The sequence below is a fragment of the Macrosteles quadrilineatus genome, unplaced genomic scaffold (assembly GCF_028750875.1).
Source record: "Macrosteles quadrilineatus isolate MER2022 unplaced genomic scaffold, UCM_ALF_1.0 Scaffold_9__3_contigs__length_116548681, whole genome shotgun sequence".
NCBI classification, from domain to species: Eukaryota; Metazoa; Arthropoda; class Insecta; order Hemiptera; family Cicadellidae; genus Macrosteles; species Macrosteles quadrilineatus.
The window spans coordinates 84,747,145-84,769,689 of NW_026542602.1; the positions used below are offsets into that span (position 1 = coordinate 84,747,145).

At 34.6% G+C, this 22,545-nt stretch overlaps 1 protein-coding gene across 4 annotated transcripts in view; it reads left to right on the forward strand.

The window, feature by feature from the left end:
• Positions 1 to 22,545, forward strand: part of LOC129002641 (ecdysone receptor) — a 275,558-nt gene that overhangs the window by 14,043 nt on the left and 238,970 nt on the right. For all 4 annotated transcript variants that reach the window (XM_054430594.1, XM_054430596.1, XM_054430590.1 and 1 more), the window contains exon 2: positions 4,800 to 4,828. The gene's annotated coding sequence lies outside the window, so the exon portion shown is untranslated. The remainder of the gene's footprint in view (positions 1 to 4,799; positions 4,829 to 22,545) is intronic.

Here is a 22,545-nt window from a genome sequence, read left to right on the forward strand (position 1 = left end):
ACACATTGTATCCTCTGCTCCAACGGATTTTCACAATATTGTATTTAGCCTTTGAATAATGTATCAAATACAAAGAAATTAAATTTAGCTTAGGTACCGTATTATAATAATTAATTAATTGTGACCATTATAATTGGAGAATGAGAATACAAGTACATATTACGTACAATCTAAGCCTGTTAACTATCTAGATATGTTTGTCTATTAGCACCTAGTACATCTATCCAGCACAGTAAATCGCATGTTAGGTGGTTCTACCATTGACTATGGTTTATAGTCTATGGTTTATAGTCTTATTAGTTTGACTATGGTATAGTCAATGGTTCTACGCAACAGTACACAGCCAGACAGTGGACGATGCAATATGCATCGCACCACCCTCTGCTCACCACCCTCTCATGTTAAATGATTACCGCTGCTGATTATTAATCAATCGCATTTTATTTATGAGGTTGGTCTGTTTACGTTTCTCTCATTATACGATCATTCGTTTTGAATAATTTGATTTTCTGCGTATAACTGTGACCTGTTTAGGGTTATTGTGTTTTGTCTGAGGAAAATGGGACACAGTTTTGCTTTAGGATAAAGGAGGATACGATCTATGCAACGGGGAACCAAATGTAAAAGTAAATACATATACGTAGGCCTATAACATTTGGTTTGTTTGTCTTCTCATGTTATAATATAATGCCATATGCATATCGCTGGTGAAATAACTGTTTTATCATTTAAACTTATTCTATGTTCCTTTTCCGGTATACAACTTTCAATATGGAATTTTCAAGTTAAAATACACAATCAATGGTTTAAATTATATTTTTAGGTATTAACCTAACTAATGCAACCTAACCCAACCTAAACCTAAGCACTATTTGTTGGTAGTTAATTTATTATTTTCAGTCTGAAATACACTGTAGTATTTGTTTTAATGGCTTACGTCCTATTTCATAATTATTTTCAATGTATGTATATATTTCAAACTCAGCATTAAATTTCCGAGAATGTTAAAGAGGTTTTCAGATTTCTGGACAGTCTACCCTTAAAAAGCTCTTAAACACTGGGACAATTTTATTGTAGTTAATCCTTAAATCGTCCAAACACGCCAGGACGTATAGCAGCCATAGAGTGTTGTGATCGAGTAGGTAGTCATGTATTGTTCAGAGTACTAAGTATATATTTGTATCTACTCGGTGAGCATTGAGGTCACTATTGTACTGAGATAAGCCTTATCTAAGCAGTCCACTTAAAAGGCAGCTTGCCAATGTCATACAACGCTACACTTTGTTGTCTTTACTACAGTACCCCGTGTGGGTTTTGATAATACTGTATCGTTATGGAGAAGTAGGCATTGTTTCTAGCTATTGTAGTTTACGTGGAGAGATGGTACAGGTCCGGTAATTAAATACATGGTATCGTTGTAGTATTCTAAAATTGATCCTATTATGATTTATTTATAGTTAGTTTTTATTTAAAGTGAGTAAGAAAAAAAGAAGAATCTAGTCTAAATGCACTTGTATTAATGGACTAGTTTATAATCCACAAATTGTTATTACTGTCGTGTAACCACATCAAAGTGGTTGGGGTACTTTTATAAAATTAATTTTGTAGTTGTGTGAATAGCATACATTTCACACAGCCTACAATGTCAAAGTTGTGTAGATAAAACAATAAAAAATGGACATTTTAAACGGCTGTAATAGAAATATTATCAAAACTTTCGTTTTTGTAAATAATAGGGTGATTAAATTGGAGAGCAGATTAGACAGACGTTAATTATGTTTAGTTTAGTGTCGGGGATTACACACACTTTATAAAATGTTAATGTTGATAGTTAAACACCAAACAATATTCATTCAACAATATTTAGTTATTAATCACATTGTTGTATAACAGGTTTCAACATCAATAGAATCATAAGAACCTTAAGTATAATGTGTTAATATTCAGAGCATTACTAAAATTCTATTACGTTTTGAAATTGTCGGCAAATCTTTTTCAACAAATATTCATATATTATTTCATATACAGTTACATTCATCTAGTAAAATGTAATACTGTAGCAGTTTTTTTTATACTTATTAATCCACAATTGTTTCTAATTTTATACTATGTTCACTTCGTTTTATCCAAAAGTCAATGGCCAATGGTTTTGTACATCCTGCCAGAATATAAAATAGCATGTCCTTGTAATGTGATCAATAATTACTTCTTACACGCGATTCGTTGAATTAACATAGTTCAACAGTACTAAGTAAAAAAATACCAATCTATAAAAATTATTTTGTATAAAAAATAATGTTTCTATGTAACGCGTCACATGTACAGAATAAATATGTTAAAACTAGTCTATAGTTTGACAAGTTTTCTTCCAAAAATTGTATCGATATTTTTTACTACCGATGAGGATGGAAACACATCAGGACGTATTTGAACCCAGATATTAATGAAGGATGAGTGTATTGTAGTAGAGATGCCTTGTGTAGCTTTGTTACTGAATAACATCAGCTGTATGTTTGGTCAGAATTATTTATGAAAATCCCAATGATCAAGGACAGCTAGGACCAGTTGCAAACCATAAAAATCAACTGATATTCTCGAGTTAGAATATTCAGTTTATTCGGTGAGACCAAAACCAGTGCTACTTAAGGCGGGTAGAGAGTGGGAACAGAAAAGACAATCTTTGAGTACCTAAGTGTTTACAGTGTTTGCCTTCAATTGTAAAATCTGCTGATTCGATCCCCGATCAGGTTCGACTTTTAACTCAAGTATAATTTACCGTGCACCATCCATTATAACGTCACTGATACTAACAACCTTAATAATTTTACAACAATCGTACACGGATATAAATCTAAAAATAAACACATCTAGATTTACCAACTAAATTATTTAACAAAACAGCATGCAAAAAACATAAGTAAAATTCTTAAACACGAAGATATTTCCAAGCAAACATCGAATGCTGATCCGTGTATCAGTCGACCTGCAATATCGCGTTTCTAGTTTCAACAAAGGCGATCCGTTGTCAACAAAAAGCACATCAGTCCGAGACTCGTTGAACTTGAGCCAGAATGTTGCTGGGGGCGGAAGGAAAGGGGTCATCTTAATTCCTCACACATGCAACGCTATTGCAGCTCGGAGCTCGGCCACCACGAGGGAGGGGGAATGTCTGTCTGGCCGGGTTATGTAACGATCGAGATGTGTTATGAGATCGGAAATAACTGTGGATTTATTTGTTGGGTATTTTGAACTGTGTTTTGTTTTGTAAATATTGATAGGTGATTACTGAATTGACGGTTTTGATTTTGTGCTAAATTACCCCGAGTGTATTGCGTACCGGTATACCTCTGGGTAAAATGTTGTATTAACTTTTTTGCGAAACATACTAATTATTATCGTCAATCATTAATTTATAAAGGGCAGAATCAGATTCCAGATCCCGAAACGTGATGGAAAATGTTTTTAATTATCTCTCAAATAATATAAATTTATCATAACCGAAATGAAGTTCAAACCAAGAATTATTGGGTCAAGACCAAATGAGTTGATTTAGTTATGAGTATGATCTATTAAACCAAAGCTATAGTTCAGTGGAATAATAAGTCGAGTGCTAATTAGATTATACTGTATGTATTATAATAGAATATAGAGCAGACTTTAGTCTATGGTTTTGTAATTTTAACTACCAGAACCCTTGTTCAGTTATTGATACCGTTCTTTGTCTTCTCTTTTCGTAAATATATGTTAAGCCTACATTTTTATGAATGAAATTGTTTCACAGCAAGTTTTTACGTACTGTTAAGTGATTAACATGTTTTACAATTGCATTAGATCACATTGCCAAAGAATAAAAAAATCTTTTTCAAAATCTGCAGTTAAATGAAACATCGTCTCCACCACTGTGTGATCATACCCGCCACAGGTTCCAATGTTCCCATCGCCATTGACCTATTTCCTCGTAGGCTTGTCCCGGAAGTGTTGATGTACATTTGATGAGAAAGGTTGGGGGAGGCGAAGAGGGGAGGGGGAGATCCCGCCAAATATAAATGAAGCGCCTACTATCCGAGTACGCCGCTGTAGTCAGTTCGCTATAGGATGGACCCTCACTACTACACTACAGCGAGTCAGATGGTCGATGAGTCACTCTAATTAATGGGCCAAAACATTCATTTCCCTCTCTGTGATTGGGCTGTCACGAGTTTGGTTTTCATCATCGCGTTATTTCGGTTTTGTAACTTGTCGCGTCGTCAAATGAGCTACGTTTAATGATGTAACGGATCAGCATTGCACTAAGTAAGATAATCTTTCATATGTAAATGAGATTGTCATTGTCCTGTTTCCGTGCATTGCGGTATAGGATATAACCTAAATGAATCCACAGAGATTAATCGACGCCACCTACGCAACAGGGATTAGTAGAGGAAGGGAGTGCGTAAGTAAAGTAGTTCTCGTGTTCCAGTTGTATACTTCAGGTTAACCGCTAAGTTGGAGTTAGTGAACCATGGGATTTTTCCTGAGCATATACTTCTCTGTATCATCCCAAAATAATATTATTTTGCTTTACAAAAAACGTCAGCATACTGATTTTTAACTGATATGATATGGTAGTTCCAAGACGAGTTTTGGAACAATTAGGTATAAAGTACTTAGTACTTAACTGATCTGCTACCCCTCCCAAAGGCAATGCTGAGTACGACAAGGTGCAGTTGGATACATTATCGGCAGATTGGTCGTATACATTTATTTTGGTATGTTTGCCAAATCACCAATTGTAACTAATTATATTGATTTTGTTACAGATCGTTCTGAAATCGAACTTTTCTTTCTGGTGAGTTGGATGCAACGTATTTACTTTAACTGACTGTTTGAATATTATTTTAAACCTTATTGGGTTTGGTTTTAATATGTGTAGTAAAAAATGTCATTAGAGTTTTTGTCAATTAGCTTACGTAAGCAAGCTATTTAAGTATTTGTTATTTTCAATGAGCATGTACATCCTGCATAAAAGAATTAATCTAAACAATAAAAATATTATAATTGTGCTTGTGCATACAGAAGTGCAACAGTAGTAGATTAACCAACCGAGTAGTTGCGACTACAGTATTCGGTTGTTCCCCAGTAGTCGAGTAGTTAATCCGTCTGCCGCTAGACTAACAGTGGGCTTGTTTCAACATAATGAACGGTCATTTTTCGACGTCTCTTATCTTATCTTTCCCCTTCCATAAAGTTTCTCAATAAACCAGACAACTCCTCCCAATTATAATTTTTCAAGGCCGTCATCACTCTTCATCTCAGAGTTTGTTCTCAAGAGTCCATCTCCGTCATTTGTTCAACTAAAAGCCAAGCTTTCTCGCCACTTACCAAAGCGGGTTAAAGTCTCAATTGAATGAGGTTAATTGTAGCACTTTAATTTGCTGATACTCGACCGATTGCTTTCAACTTGCAATTATGTGTTAAATCTGTGAAACCTTCAATATATTTTCCAGACAGCCCTATTCATTTATTAATAGCCATATTCATTTGAATAGCCTTATTCATTTTTCAAAAATCTAGGAAAGGCAGTTAAACGTACTCTGCAGTCGAAACTCTTTTTTTGTGTCAATGTCAGTGCAATTTACAGTCCAGCCCCTTAAAATAATGTGGATATGCGTGAGATTTAACGTTAGCTTTTTATAGTAAGAAAGACGCAAATCACAATAGGTAATTGTAAAGCTTAAAACTTTTCGTTATTGTTTAGTTCAATATTTTGACTAGTAGACTATCACCCTCAGCCTTCTTTACAGTAAAATAAATCGCCACCAATGGCAAACCAATATATTACTTTACGTTAAAACCCTAGTACAGGATATATATATTCTCAAGCAACGTATATGCAGGACGATCTCTTACTACAACCGCTGTTTTATAGTGTTCACCCACAAATTACAAAACACCAGCCTTATGGTCGTCATTTCAATGAAAAGTATTAAAGTATTAAAAGTAAGATTTAATAAAAAAATGTATCACATGAGACCGGACACCACTACAGACAGTAATGAACCGACATATAAGGCCGGTGACCTGTTTTGTCCTTTAATCCACAATGAACTAGACCCAGTTTCATTGCACATCGCCTCATATGTTGTTATCTTCAGAGATAACAGTGTTGACAATGGGTCTTATGCAACGCGCTTATTGTTGTAGATGGCAGAAAGTGCTACTTTTTATCACTACCTGAGCGCTTTTTGTTATAAATATGGTTGAAGTTCAGTCAAAATGAGTATATTTGTTGTGTTTTTTTTTTTTACCACAGGAATTTTACTCGATGTTAGGATTGTATTTGTTTACTATACAGACGTCTGAATCCCTTTTACAACTCTTAAAAATCGGAAGTCGATGTCTCTGTAGGACAGAAATATTTGACCGATCTAAATGCGAACTAGCTCGCAACCCAGTTATATATACCAGAAAGCATATTTTAAAATGCACAACACTGCACAAATAAATACATCTAGCGTGCACAATATTTTCATAGCCCCAAAAATCTTACAAATAAAACAATTTCCCACAATAAGGTTAGTTTATTTAAGTTTTAAACTAAAAACAACATATCAAACTAGGTTCAATAAATGTATAAACTCTACTAACTATATCAACCCTTCATAGTCTGGAAACAGGTTTCCTACTCCGTTTGTTGTTTTTTAAGAGAGAGGGCCAATGAAAATCACATCTGGATGCAAATTTGACTCCACTCTTAACCCTTACATTTGGAATATAATCCTATAGTATACCAGCGAAGGTTGTTATAGGGTTACCAATAAGGGCGGAGCATAACCTATTGATTACTTTTTATCAATATCATTGATGGTTTCATATTTCATACACTCCAATAAGTTTCTTCCCCCTTTAAACCCCAAATATGTGGTCATAAAGCTATGTTTTGACATAAGTTAACTGTCTGAAAGTTAGTTGTTAGTATAATCAGCTGTGAGACAGAGTGATAATTCTGACAGAACGGTGACATTTTCTAAGTTCAACACGTGGATGTTCGGCTGACCCGGTTCTGGCATTTACACGGCCTCACCCCGTGCCAGCAAACCTGCGTAGTTATTGAAACTCTGTCGTGTAGTAGCAAATTTGATGACTATTTAAAGTATGGTTACTCCAATCATTCTAAGCAAAAACAAAATTTTGAAAATTGAAAACCGCAGTTACTCGTCGGTGACAACTTATTCAATTTGTGTTATTAAAAGTAATTGACACATTTCGTAAACTTAGGAAATAAGTTGATGGATTTTAATTTTATTAGTCAGAGTTTGGCGTAAAAACAATTTATTCGTAGAGCGACAGAGATATTGTATGCTAAACACTCATAAACTTAATATATGTTTGGTTTTATTTTATTAAAAAGTCAAAATTACTCAAAAAATTAAACCACTTTAAAAATAGTAAAGTTACGTTGGTTCCAATAAATTATAATAAAAACAAAACTAACTTAATTCACTTTACCATTTAAACATTTATGTGTGCGTAAATTTGTTTTTGGGCGATTTGATCATTTTTTAAACCATCTAGTTTTAATGCAATTCAAAACATTACGCGTGAAGCCATATTTTAGGATTCTACGATCATTTTCTTAATTGGAATATTAATGAATTGTTCTCTTAAACGCCGGGTTTACGTTATGTTAGCATGACCAAGGGTTACATATACACCGCGCCTTACTTATAAATTGCTAAAAAAAAAAGGAATATATACTCAAAGCAAATAATATTTTGCTTAATCATTCATAAACAACCACTGAATCAGTCATTACCATGTTACGTTTCGATACAGTAAACCGAACTTTGGTCTTGTTAATTATTCAATGTAGAATTTGAGCTAAACGTAATTTTAGATGGCATCAACAATTCGTATCCCAACCACAAATAGCATCCTGGGTCTAGAATTCAGCCTGCTTGGTATTGAACCAGCAAACATCTTAACCACTACACGCTCAATTTAAACAAATTAGGTAACATAATTAAATAAAGATTATAGATAAAAATAGCTTATTCCCTATATGGGAAATTCGCTTAAAGGAAAAATTTCAAAAAGTTTTACACAGGCTAGAAATTTACAGAGGTAAACAGCCTCAACCCAGGTTCAGCCCCAATGTCAAGGTGTTGCGGGGGTGGGTTTGGCAGTAGGTCATCCACGTGCCTATACTGGGGTTGTTGGCCGCCGCCGCCCCCAAAACCAAAATGTCTTGCGTAACAGCGCTATCGCATCCCCCGTCACTTATTATTGATCCCGAGGGACGAGCCTGGGTTGGTTTTATCTCCGGGGATATATCCCGGTTCCAAAAACAATAGGATCGACAATTTTGTTAGCACAATTTGTTTTCGGTCAGCGTAATTTTGGGATATTTTATATATCGTTATGTGTTTTTGGATTCCCTTTCACTAGACAGTATAATACATTCATCGGGAGGACAGTTACTATACAAAGAAATCCTTCAAGATTACCAATTTTGTATGTGGACATATTTGAGTGCATTGGTGCCCAAATTATGAATGATAGGTGAGTTTATGATCGACTAAGATGCATTAATTATCAAGAGGGGATCAAGCATGATGTATAAGCTCGATTCTAATGGAATACAAAACAGAAGAATTTACAATTTAATACATAGTTTTATTAGAAATACAGATTAAATTGTCGTAAAAATGTAGGCCAAATAATAATTCTGTAACGTGACAAATATGCTATAAAACGAAATTGAGAAAAACATATTTCAACATCCTTTCGATCGATTTCGAGACATATTTTTGCACATAACACTCCCACGTAGCTCTGATTAGAGTACATATGTGGTAGGATAGACATCAGGGTGTAGTTATAAGCATAAAAAGGTACCATTCTCGGGATCGAATCGGCGACCTGCAAATTACTAGGCGGGGACTAAAACTCCTCGGCTATTGAGGGTTTATCTATCAATAAACACAACTATTTATAAAAAAAAAAAAAAAACATTATGTAACGAGTGCTTAGGGTCGCTGTTACAGGAAAGGAAACGTGTCCTTTGGTTAATAAGTATAATGGGAAATCAATCAGTTTGCCAAATTGAAAAAAATATACACCTAAACAAGCAAACGATGTAATTTTACTTTTCCTCCATAAGCATATAACATGAGAATTTTAAATCTACATTTTTTTAATTTCTCTATTACTTTATTTCTACAACTATGCTTCGTTGTATAACATTATTTTTTACCAGGTTATAGGAATTCTTTTTCCAATAGGAAAATTTGCTAAATTTGTTTTAATTTTTCTGAAAACGACAACAATCAAACTAAACTGTGGAAGTAAATGGTGAACCGTGTTTTCGAAAAGCATGACTCAACCGGATGCGTAAAGCTACTTAACAGTACTGCAGTTATATCCAACCAGATATGATTTAGCAAAATTTATATTTCGTGTAGACGGATGCCAAACTACATGGGAAAGCGTTTACTGGATTTATATTCTGTGCGTTGCAGTGCAGAATCACTAATTCGCCACATTACATGGGGATATAGCGAACAGCTGTTGACGATTTACTGGATTTTATCCTAGGCCTTCTGGTCCTAAGCTATACACCTTTAGAGTTTATTATTTCAAACACAGACCTCGATTAAGGAGTTTGTTATAAAATAAGGGTGCAAATCAATTTTTAAATCTCGTTGTTTCTATTTTACTCTTTATCTATAAATCAATTATTAAACTATGGATAGTGCCTTGAACATATAAGTAATATGATGGGCATTTCGGAACCTAAGTGAACTGTCATAGTTAAAAATTGTTAATTGCAGTATGAATTATTTTAGCTCATTGCTAACTCGGTAACCGACAAAAAATTTATCTAAATCAAAATATTTTGTAATCTGTTTTGCAATAAAAGTTATGCATATGTTTACATTTTTCAATTTTTTCCAATTTTTTTTGCCACACTACTCTATTATAATGGACGTTCCACGAATGGCTATATAGTCTGGAAAATAGCTGTTTCTGCCTGCAAATGGGGTTTCATTGCATACTAAATTGTACTGTAATTAACTTTTGTCGGACACCAGCTGATTATACAATAAGAGGTGCAATGCGTGGTTGGTACAATTGAGTTGTTGTATCACAATCAGTGGAAATGAGAGGTTATAAACAAAAACATAACCTGCCTTAAGAGGTTTTAACTAGTAATTTTTAATCCCTTTAGTCAGTGGAAATATATACAGTAACGGTTTCTTGTATAGTATTGTTCTTGTTTGGTTAGTTTAGTAGTATGGCGAAAAATATCGTACGTCACTACTTTTCTTAAATGTGTTCACCCGACTCGTATGTTAGTAACGCGCGGGAACAATCACAATCGACTAATAACGTAATGTACTAATTTCCATGCATGGATATAGTCCGGAAAACAACTGTTTGCCGCCTGCTTAATCAGATGGGTTTCAATACGTATTATTTACAATGATATATATTACCGTACACCAGCTGATAATAATTATAATAAAAACCTCACATACTTCGTAAACATAAGTAACCATCGATGTAACAAAATTGACATTTATTTAACTTATTTCTGAAGATAAAATTACGATAAATGTGGTTGTTAATTTAGTTTAATGAATGATAATGAGTGGTTATAAACTAAAACGACATAACCTCTCAGTGAATTTGTAAGTGGTTATTTTTAAGTTGCCTGTGAGAACGGATTTTATTTTGGTTTTCGTTATTTTGGGGTTCCAGGCGAAAGACAAATGTCCAATATGTGTTTTCCGTACTCGCATAGTACCTGCACTTGACGAACCATATTCGTCCGGTGAATACATATTTTCCGTACTAGTGTCGTAATAAACTATTCTCCAACTGAGCCCTGCACAATTGTATATTCTAACACTGGGAGTAAATAAATCATGATTTGCATTAAAAATAAACCATCCAACATATAAGAGACATTTGGTTCTGTATTTTTGGAAACTGCTGATTTCACGTGCAGGACGCAGTGCTCTAGGCCGGTGCGAGTATCTGTTGGGGAAGCCACCCCTCGCATCACCCCTGGGTAGGGATGCTGGCTAGGGGAGCACAATAGGGTGTGAACCCTTATTGGGACATTTGGGGTAATTTGGTGCACATTTCATGAATTAGTAACGATTTCGGCTGTAGAAATATGACGGATGTGTGGCTTTGAAGTTAATAGCAATCGATATTGACGTGTATCGAGTTCTCGGATGTGATGGAACAAAAACAAAAAAATATAACCGTCTTTTAGGTTTTGAATATGGAGTTTTGCCTCCGAAATGAATTGTTGATAGGTCCCATTCATATAAGTTTCATGCAAATTTGTTATAAAGGATTTTGTGGAATGGCAGGCATGCCGGTTACTACAAAACTTATATTAAATAGACTTTTATGGTCATTTGCCTTGTGATCTGGCTCTGCCTAGATCAAATTAACTAAAGTATATATCACTTTTCACTTAGTAAAAGTTAGCATTTTTAAATATGTATCAATGATGCAGGTTCAGGTATGACATTCTCGCTTTTGTATTTGAAATAAAAAACAATATCCCATGAGGAGTCGTTTCAAAACGTCAAGTCCCTGTCATACATTATTTTTGCGAATAGTCGATCAAAAAATTATATTTGTGTGACGAAACCATTTCATTAAACTCCTCGGAATTGTATTTGTCGACTGCTTTATATGAGTTTCTCGTGAGAGAAATTATATTTGCACGAAAAGTTAATGAAAAACTGTTATGCGTATTGTAAAAAGACAAACTGCTTGTCTCGATATTTACTATCTTTGCATATTTGCCCAATTTGCCCTAGAATAATATACGTTTGGTTGTTGAGTGTCAAATGGAAAGAGGACAGGGGGAGAAGGTCAAGGGTTAAACACTGGTCTGATGATAGGTAAACTGTCACATGACGGGTGCTTCATTCATTCCCATCTGTATGATGTCGGTGACAACTAATCCTGCTTCACACCATGATGACAATTTATGTATAGAAAACTTCCAATCATGAAGAGAATGATCTTAAATAGTTGACGTTACACATAATTCTTGTAAACACAAAGCTTACTGGGAGTTTTCAATCTGATCACTGGTGGGTTTAATGAATAGATGATACCAAATAGTGATAACATTTTTTTAAACAATTGCAAGTTGGTACGCGTGATGAACAATCTTGAGCGTGTTCGAAAACACTATTGGTTACTAATGTGTCCACAAAAACCATGATTGTTGTGATATTAAGAGCTAAACTCATATTTGCAAATGCAATAATGAAACTTTTTTTTATCGTATACTACTGAGAAACACAATTTTATGAGGAGCTATTGATTTTATTACGCCTGATGTACACGCAAATCATTCGATTTTGTCATGAATATTGTTGGGGTGTTGCTATGCTTAAGGTAAGCATCATACTCAGTGCGACAGTAACAGGTTCGATTCCCGTAGAGTCGACAGGAATTTATGAGTTTATTTGAGTTCAGACCTCGTTTATCTAATCGCTTGAATAACATAATATGTATATTATACAACTAACTTTTGAACAAACGAAGGGAATTAAGGAATATTTTCAAAATGCTATAGAAGGTACAGGTCACCTCAACTATTACGATCACATAACCGATTACAGTATGATATAACCGGGTCGTATGAAGGACCAATCTGAATGACGTGCGTATGACCTCGGGTGGCCACCCCCTTGTAGGGGGGCGGGGGGCGGGAGGGGGTTTAGATCAATGTTGGTCACAGGGTTATTGGGCCCCAAAACTGGGTCGCCGCCCTCCACATGACCTTCGAACGACCTTCCCCTTCCCTTCTCGTGGGTCGATACTCTACTACTTGTGTTTATTTTTGTCTGTGTTTTTTATTTTACTGACATTGATTTTTGCTGGTTTACGTTAAAGATTTAAATAACAATGGAATATATTTAGATTTTTTAGGGGTTTTGATATTTTTGTAGTGATATATACAGTAGAACCTCGATATTTCGACATTTTGTGGACTTGAGGAATGTCTAACAATTGAAATGTCGAACTATAGGGAGTAAATGGAGTTTAACATGAAGGAAAGTAAAAACACAAGTCTTTTATAGAAATCACCCAAATTTATTAAATACTAAAAAGCTTAATAATTTCACTGTTCATTAGTCTCAAGTCAGCAATAACGTAAAGGACAAATTAATGTTCAAGTCAGTTTACATCACAATAGTAATACCACTCGACAAAAAAGCTCAGCCCGTGTCGAACTATCGAAGGTTTACTGTAGCAATATCCTTAAGGTTTATTTTTAATTTTTGCAAAAAGCATACCGTACGTCATTTGTCCAAAACGTGTCATCATACTCTTATGGTAATACATCACACCTATTTTCCGGACTAGTAACGTTATATACTATCACATCTATGATTTTCCTGTTTAAATCCACAGTTTAGTTCTCCACGTTATATTTAGCTTGGTAACGCCACATTTCCAGTCTATAAGCATCAGTTGGATGCGACGTTTCATTTTCTAACTCAGTGAACTCATCGGCCAAGGCCGCAAGTAATTGGTATTTAGCTTAATTAGCATTGATTTGAGAGTTGAAAGACGATAGAATAACCTCGGTTTAGGCTGCATTCAATTGTTTCAAGCTGTGACAGTTTTTTTATTCAGGGTTGGAAATGTCCATGTATGACAAACGGGTTGGTATTATATTGAAAGTAAAGATGAGAAGAGTTTTAAATATGTTGAAGAAGGTTTTTAGGATAGATCAGGATAGTCTTCATGTCACTGACATAACGTACCCAAGAATTTATTATTTTCTTGTTAATTATCTTTTTCAACACATGTATTTTATCATAAAATATAAAGTTTATTTGCACCACAATTTTTCAACTACGCATAAATTAGGGTAAGAAAATTTGAGGAATTTGTATGTACAGAGTATTAGCTTGATTTTATGGCACGTACGTAATTAAAGCCAACTAGCCTATGTATATATTTACTTTTTGTTTTAGTGTTTTATTCCAGACTCAACTAAGAGGTTTATTTTTATTTCAATAAACGGAACCAGTATGCAAATACACATTTTACTTTGTATAGATCCTCGAAGAAAATAACATACACTATTATTATTTTTATGAGTAAAAACTACACACACTAATCGGTAAAATTAAAATCTTTCCCCTGACACTTCGAAATAGTGATTTTTCATACAAATAGTCACTTCTGTTCCATTATACTATTCAACAATAAGCACATTGATATCTGCAATTTACTACAAAATGCATATTCTATGGTGATGTGCAAGAGATTTATTCCAACATTGCAGTATAGAGTAGATGGATGACTACGGTGCAATTGTTTCGAATGCAGTTGTTGCTAGAAAAATGACCTGCCGTGATATGAATGTGAGAATATGTAATAAATCTATCGAATAGCGTACGGATATATTTCACCCTGAGTTCGGTTCTTTGGTGAAATAAGTTATCAATGTGGGAAATATTGTAGTTTTATATTTCTCTATTATTTATACGTATAGAGGAAGTAACTGAACAATTTGAGGGTAACATTTTTAATTTTATTTTTGTGGAATGTATTTCCTTACCGTCTTCGTCAACTTTAGAATGTTTAAAATTATGGAAAATCGTATTTGTATTGCATTTAAAACAATTACCACATCGAGGTAAACAAAGGTTAATGTTCTGTTATACAGTAGTTTATCAGAGCTCTTGTTTCATCCCCTGATCGTCGAATGACCTATTCTGTTGTTCTAGTAGGGCAACCGTAATATACAGTCAACAGAGATATTCTCTTTACTCCAATTTATATTGCTTGTATTGTAAAAGTCATTTCTGATGTACGTACGCTGGTGGCTAGTGTACTACACTTGTTGGTGTGTTACTTTTGATTATTGAAGACAATGCACGCATTAAGCAAACTAGTTATAGTGAAGGCTACGTGTGATTATTAACCATGCACTGTAGATTATTGAACATTGAACGCACGTGTACAGTGTTCATGTTATTATTGAACGCATTTTGACAGTCGCAGACAGACGGTAGCAGCGCTTCACGCACTCGCATTATTGATTGGCCGCCTGATGTCTCGTCGCCTCCCCCGCCTTGTAATAAATGTGCTAGAGTAACGTGTAGTATTGTATTGTAGTACTAGACGTGCAGCTAGTAAGTATACAATACATTTACATGAAGGGGAAAAATATTAAAAAACAACTTGTTCACCCAACAAACTAAATGAGGAAAAATTAAGTAAATAAACGGTGTCAACAAATTGGACTTAACTTTCTCTCATGAGCTTGATTTAGAAACTGAACGTCCTACTGTGTTTATGAGTACAACGTAGTAAAACAAATTAATTTTACTGGGTTAACTGAGTGGTACATTTATTGGTTTTTATGTAGAAAATCGCATTTATTGCATTAACGTTTGAACCATAAAAGTTTAGCGTTTTAAGCTGTGCAATTTTAATTAGGGTTTAAAGGTCTTATACTAAATTGCAATAATAATCGTTTGGGCACTTTAATAAAAACAATATTTTCCGTAATTTTATGTTTTTACATCATACTACACAGAGACAGGTAGTTTTCCAACCGTATTGATAGACTGGAAAGCTGCCCTTTGTCATGCCTACACACGGAAAAAGTCACGTAATATGCTTTCACCGTGCAATGCACGGTAAAATATTTTGACCGTGCTTTTAGTCAGCGATGAAATAAACAGCTAATTTACTATGCAACGGCTTAATTTATTTTCTGAAATATAAAAATATTATAATTTCGTTGTGTCCTAAATAAATTGTGTCATGAGTTTAAAATGTACTTTTTCTGTGTAGTATGATTTAAAGTATCTTACTACTTACTCGCCCGGTAAGCTTTACCGTACTCGCACGAAAATCTAGCACTGGACTAATACAGTATTGAACGCGCGGGAATTGTCGTGCTCGCACGGTAAAACACCACTTACCGGACTAGTAATGTAATTACTATTTTATTTGGCTTTTAAAAACTCTCGGAGATTTTATGGATTGGTACTTGTAGGCACACCAAATCATGTCGTCTGTTGCACGTATCTACACATACTCGTGCAAACGTGCAGAAACAACATCGAAAATAATTTTTTTGCGTTCAGGGGGGGGGGCTTAACGGACATTTCCACCCAAAACTCAAATCTAAATGTTGAACAACCAAAATTTTTTTCCCCATTTATAACCTATACGGGAAGTAAGAATTTATAAGGAAAACAATATTAATCGGCCGAAATGCTGATTTAATAAAAACAACTTTTACTAATACAGCTAACAGTTTACATTGTTGTGCAGTTGTCTGTGGTCAGTACTGTACTGTTGTGTGTGTGTGTGTGCGTGTGTGTGGCCGCGTGTGCGCGCGTCGGCGCGTCCCACAGTGCACCGCGGCTGCTGCATCTGCTGCACTCAGTCTCGGATGCGTCGCGACGTTATCACCAACTTATCACCACCGTCGCCTCATCTCACCTCCGCTGACAGGTCCATTGATAACACCGCACTTTGTACGTACACTGTTACACGTTATCAACTTTAAATGTTACATGTTGTATGTATTGTTGTGTTTTGTTACAGTTCGTTCGTCGATGCAAGAATTTTTTTAAATTGATGATAAAACTACTATTTGCAATTTTACAATTGGCTGTACTAATGTTGATGGGTAAATGATCGCAATTTTTTTAGATAAGGTAACCTGTCCGATCTATACACGTAAAATTTAAGAATTACGATCAGGCTACTCGATAAAAACATCATGGTTACAATTTTCATTGGCTTTTCGTTGAAAGTGACTAAAAATGTGACACTACAATTCCGTAATCATAACAACGCCAAAATACATGTTTTAGTAATTCTGTTGCTAATTTGTAGTCGTTTAACTCCACTATAATTTTTCCAATTGAGTTATTATTTTTATTTTAGGTCAGTCCCTCTTCGACGTTAACGTATATAAAATTAAGTTTGAAACTACATCGGTCCACTAGTATAAAAATACTGTAAAAGTTTGGAAATCGTCCATAACACACCTTGTCGCAAAAAAATAGGAAATTTCCAAAAGGAGTTCTATGTAAAATTGCCGTAGTAAACCTAATATTTTGTTTTAATAAATCATATGAAAATTGTACATGTAGATCCAGTTTATCTATGAGGTATCCAATCACATCGAGGTGCCCAAGTAAATATGTCCATCACATCAAACTCCACCTTTCAGCACCACACCAAGAATTGTTTTAACATTTAAAATTATTTACTACACTTGCATACAGTTATCCTTGCTTGCTGTAGTGGCGACATGGTGGCGACTAGTTTCGGTTCTCGATCTCGAACCATCATCAGGCCTACAAGTTGGCAAGTAGTGATCATTTGAAGGTCGACAACAGAGCTCAATAAAAATACCAAACAAGACACGGAAACATAAATCATACATATTAAAAAAAATGCAGAGCAAACCAAGAGACATTATCCACAGCGAACATGATCTGGCTGAAGACCTATAATTTAAATATAATACAGTAATCCGGAGGCTAAACAACTCATTGAAAATACAAATAACACTTTTAACTCAGTAATACAACTTTAGCATCACAAAACCACGCTTCTATGAAAAAGTTGATTATCTCATTAGCTAAAGTGAGAATTTCGACGAAATTGTTGAACGAAGCGCGGTCAAAGCTGGAGAATCGAGAAGCGACGGGGTCGCGGCGTTGGTGTGGTTCTTTCTGTCAAAGGATAGCACACTTTTCTGCAAATAACATAAACAGCTGTTTAAAGCTGTCAAAACGCTTTGTGCATTTTAAGGTGACAGTGTAATAATCATTCGCTTTACATAAGTTTGTAGTGTTTGTTTTAAGGCTTCATGTTGTGTAACTGCAGTCTGTTTACTAAACACTATTGCATTTCTATTGTTCAACGCCGCTAAAGGTGTAATCTATTAATCAGTTTACTGTAATGATTTAACTAACTGTTGAACATTCGCTTTGTATTGTGGACGATTCGATTTAGTTTATTTGAACTGTTAAACTTTTGTGTTATTTCACAATAACGATATAAATTTTTTTAAATTATACTGGTGAAAAAACATATCCATCTTGGTTGGCAAATATGATAAAAACCACCAGAAAATAGAAATTGCACGTCCATACAATGTTACAATGTAGGTCATTCTGTTGTATAATCAGTTAAGCTTGAAATAGACTCGCATAACATCTCTGTGGTCACTGTCGTTATTAAACACTTTTAAAATCCTCAAATTAAATGCAAAATTTAAAATTACCATAATATGCTTATGAATGATAAAGTTTTATACAAATAGAATTAAATTTGATATTTAATGGAAAAAATAAATACACCTTTAATTAATATAAAAGCTTTTTAGTTGGCTTATTACCTAATGTTTAATTAATTACTTTATAACTATTGTAATAAATGAAGAAGGTAGACTGTAGGCCGTAGGCTGTATACAGTACTATAATTAAAATTGCGATTGTAATTTGCTGTGTACAAATTAAAAAAAGTCTCCTAAATAATAGCTAAGCAAAGTATTAATACAGTTTTAGTTGTCTATTAATGTTTCAATTGTAAAGAATGCATTAAGTTTTACATCATTGAAATTAGTTGTAGGCATTATTGTTGGTGGCCATAGATACCTTTAGCTTATCGCAAAACTTTCTTAGTTTATTCAACAATTATAAAACATTACTTTGCGAAAAACGTTATCAAAAAGATTCATACTGGTGAAAATTGAAGTTATTTTATGCTTTAAATAATTACGTCAACTTAATTAATCACCTGTGTGATTTATTCTGTTTTCGTACGCATGCATTTTATTTGAATACTTCGGGTCGTCGTCTCTTTGGGGTTTCATTTGTATGGTATTAGGCAATTTTGTAAGTGTACATTCCATCACAAAAAACATTATTAATAATTTCTTTTATCTTTTTCCTCTCATGCGTTCTTGAAGTCGATATCTATTCACGAATGCGCATTTCACCATAGGTGTGACGTCTTCCAAAGTTATTCCAAAATACTATACTAATATTAACAAGTGCTTGCGAGTCCCCAAGTAAAATTATTGAACCGGAACTCTATCCTATATTTTGTGATCCGCGAACAGTGGTATGTTCGTATCTTTATACAGATCCTTCATCAATTTGGGATGTCAGACTTTGTTGAGTCGACTAAAAGCAACGGTAAACCAATTCCTCATTCTTCTCATCGTGCAAGACTGGATTTCGTATTTTCGTCGTTTTGTACAAATATTAGCGCAACAGGACATTGGCGTTGTTGATATTTGATAAAAAAGTCTTCATTTGCAGTAGCCAAAATTAGTTTGCCAATAAATTTATCGAACAGAACAATCTGGGGTATACGGACCTCAGCAGCGTCGGTGTGATAAACGGTTATCAGTGGTGCCAACTTATGAACCGTAAATCATTTATTAAACCTGCTAAGTCGTATGTTATCTGAAGTGAAGAATATTGATTTTGGCAGAGGTTTTGTGCTCATATAAACTAATTTCTTGTAAAGATCGATAGGAGTTTATCGTGAACAGTTTTGAAGATAAAAGGTTAAAATACATAAGCTGAACACTATTAGCTGTATTCAGTTTTAAAACATACTAATCGTGCATTTGCGGGAATTTACACTTAAGGCTACATGTACTGCTACGCAGTTCGACTGGACGACTGGGTAGTTGCCACGACGGACTGGGAAGCGGGGCCCGACTAGGTTTTGGGACATCAAGCTCGAACACGACTAGCTAGTCGGCGTCCTAGGCTCGTGTGAACGGCTCCATTTGATCCTGTGGTCCGCTACCCAGTCGTGCTTACCTAGTGCATACCTAGTCCAAGCCTAGTCTGCTAGGTTTGTCGTTCGTGTGAACCGGGCCTAAACGAGATATGGTTAAATCTAATCCGGGTTAGCACCGGGTTTTTTTTTTATTTTAACATTTTTATTTGCAAATATACTTTGCAAGTTTGATTCTGAGTCTATGATAAGATCCAAAAAATATACCCAAACTAACCTAAAATATTAGGCCAATGATTGCGTTAAAATATAAATAACGGCTTCATATTTACATTTTTTTGTAATGGTGGAAACTTAGTAATAATATTATTCGAAATGGATGGGTGAAGGTAGCCTATAAAGAAATATATTTTAGTACATAATTTGTAAAATATTATGAACTGCCGTATGATGTTTACAATGTGTAGGTAAAATGTATATATATTGATGGAATTGATATTAGCAATAATATTCTCTTTGAGATTGTAGCTAAACAATTTTTATAAATAATTGATGTCAATAATTAATTGCTTTTCAAAGCCTTAATAAAATACAACGAACATTCAAAGCAACTTATTTCAATTAGTTTAATCTTCTGGTGGCTGTTTAATTGGTTGGTACTTAATTTATAATTACACAATTCCATCGTGTCGTTTAATGATAAAAACTGTTCGATACTTTTTTTTCGAAATGCGTTCTTTAGGTATTTTATTTTATCACCTGATCTTGTATGTGTTAAGTGTTGAAATTAAGCACGTTAATTATATTTACAAACCCTACTGACTAATAAGAAATAAGATGACTTATGTCGTTTAAATCCAGTGTAGGCCTATATTAAATCTAAAACTTACAAAATTGTGATGGCATGAAATATTATTATTGTATTTTACTTGCTATATTGTAAGACAGTGTCATGTAGTGATGTAGTGTAAAGGACTACAAAATAAGCAATTACCGGTAGGTCTAAAGTTTGGGAAAGTATTGCTCCCTCAATAGAGTTTTCATTTCTTATTTAATTAAATCTATATAGAGTAGCCTATCCTATAATCTAAAACAAGTGCATGTACGGGCAAACTTTTTTCCTGTCCGAAGATTTTAGATTTTTCATTAATTAACATGGGGTATTTGGCCACGAGAAATCGATTGGAGTAGGTCACAAGGCTGGGAAAAATCCAGTTTCCGTCCTACAGCCCTTGAAAGTGCTCATGTTATTGTCAATACCTTTTTTTATCTGAAGTTAACAAAAACAGCTGATACAAATTATTTACTGTGTCACCATTTTATTATGTGTAAACAAAAATAGCCGTATTCGTTATTATCCTTTTTCCTCTTTTCTAAACGGTTTGGACTAAACGTTTTAAAGAATGGTTATGTCCAGTTTGATTTACATACATATTACTGTTACATGTTTCAAGGTTAATTAACAAGATTAAGAATGAAACGCGGAAGATCTCCGAATATTATATTCCTAAAGGGAGAGAATCTATAATCGATCGTCAGGAAACAAATTTCAACCCTTCGTCTACAACTGATACAGTTCCAACCGGCTCATACTTCTCACCAAATGCCTCAAAAGTTATTCGGTGTATTCGGTGGGCATCGCAGAATAAAAGGAGAGAAATAATTTAAGATCTTATGGCCTTGTAAAATAATGAACAACAGGCCGATCATTTTGAGCAGGACTGTCGACGAACCGCCGCTCGACGTTTGTAAGAACGTCAGCTCACTGTAATTCCTCAAACCTCTCGCCAAAATTCTCTCTCAAAATTCGCCATGTCAGCGGATTTTGGATATTCACGATTGGAACCGTTTGACGTGGCATGAATGCACACGACATGTGTCCGACCTGATCCGTGGTCAGAAGATAAGATAGTACTTCAACATCCAAACTGATCCTGAAATCCGGCAGGTAGAAAATGGGGTCGCTTGAAACATCCAGTTTGATCCGCGAGGCGTGGGTGATGGCCTCTACTCTCCGTAACATTTCATTATTACTGCCCATTAAATTAAAAACGCCAAAAAACCATGAGCTTTCAGTTTATATAAGTATACAGTTATGTCAGTGCTTAATATTAAAACGAAATGTTATTACTCGTATAAGTCACGGCACTGAAAATGATCTAAATGCTATGATTTATGAAACGGGTGTAATTAACACACATTACTCGTTGATATTATTTCAGTGATTAAATGTTTTTGGTTTGTACTGTAATAAAATCAAACCGAGCAAGGCTCGGTCTCCCGGTACTAGTTAAACAAAACAGTGTCCGGAATTCTAGATAGTTTATTACAACTACACATTAGATAATTCATTAATCGAAGAATAGTTTAAATACCTTATGATATATTTAAGGAAAAAGCACTGAAAGAACGAGGAAATAAAACTTCAATCTTATCAATCAAGTGCTTCCTCCGGAATTTGATTTTGCGAGAACGTCTCTTAAAAATATGGGTCAGAAAAATAAGTCATTTGTGACAGAGACAACGGCAGCAGTTTATGAAGGGCGGTCATTATCAACACAACGCTGATGAAACTCCCGCCAAAACCCGCCTCATTTCCCGCCAATTCCGCAAAGCTGTCTTGTGAGAGACTTATGGGGAGAACGTTTGAAGAATATTGAAAGCGTGTTTAGTACTGATCACCTAATATCGTTAATTAAATTTATGAAGGATTATTTATGACTTAGTGAATTGTATTTTCTCTATATTTTCTGTATTATAGATGATATAAACTTC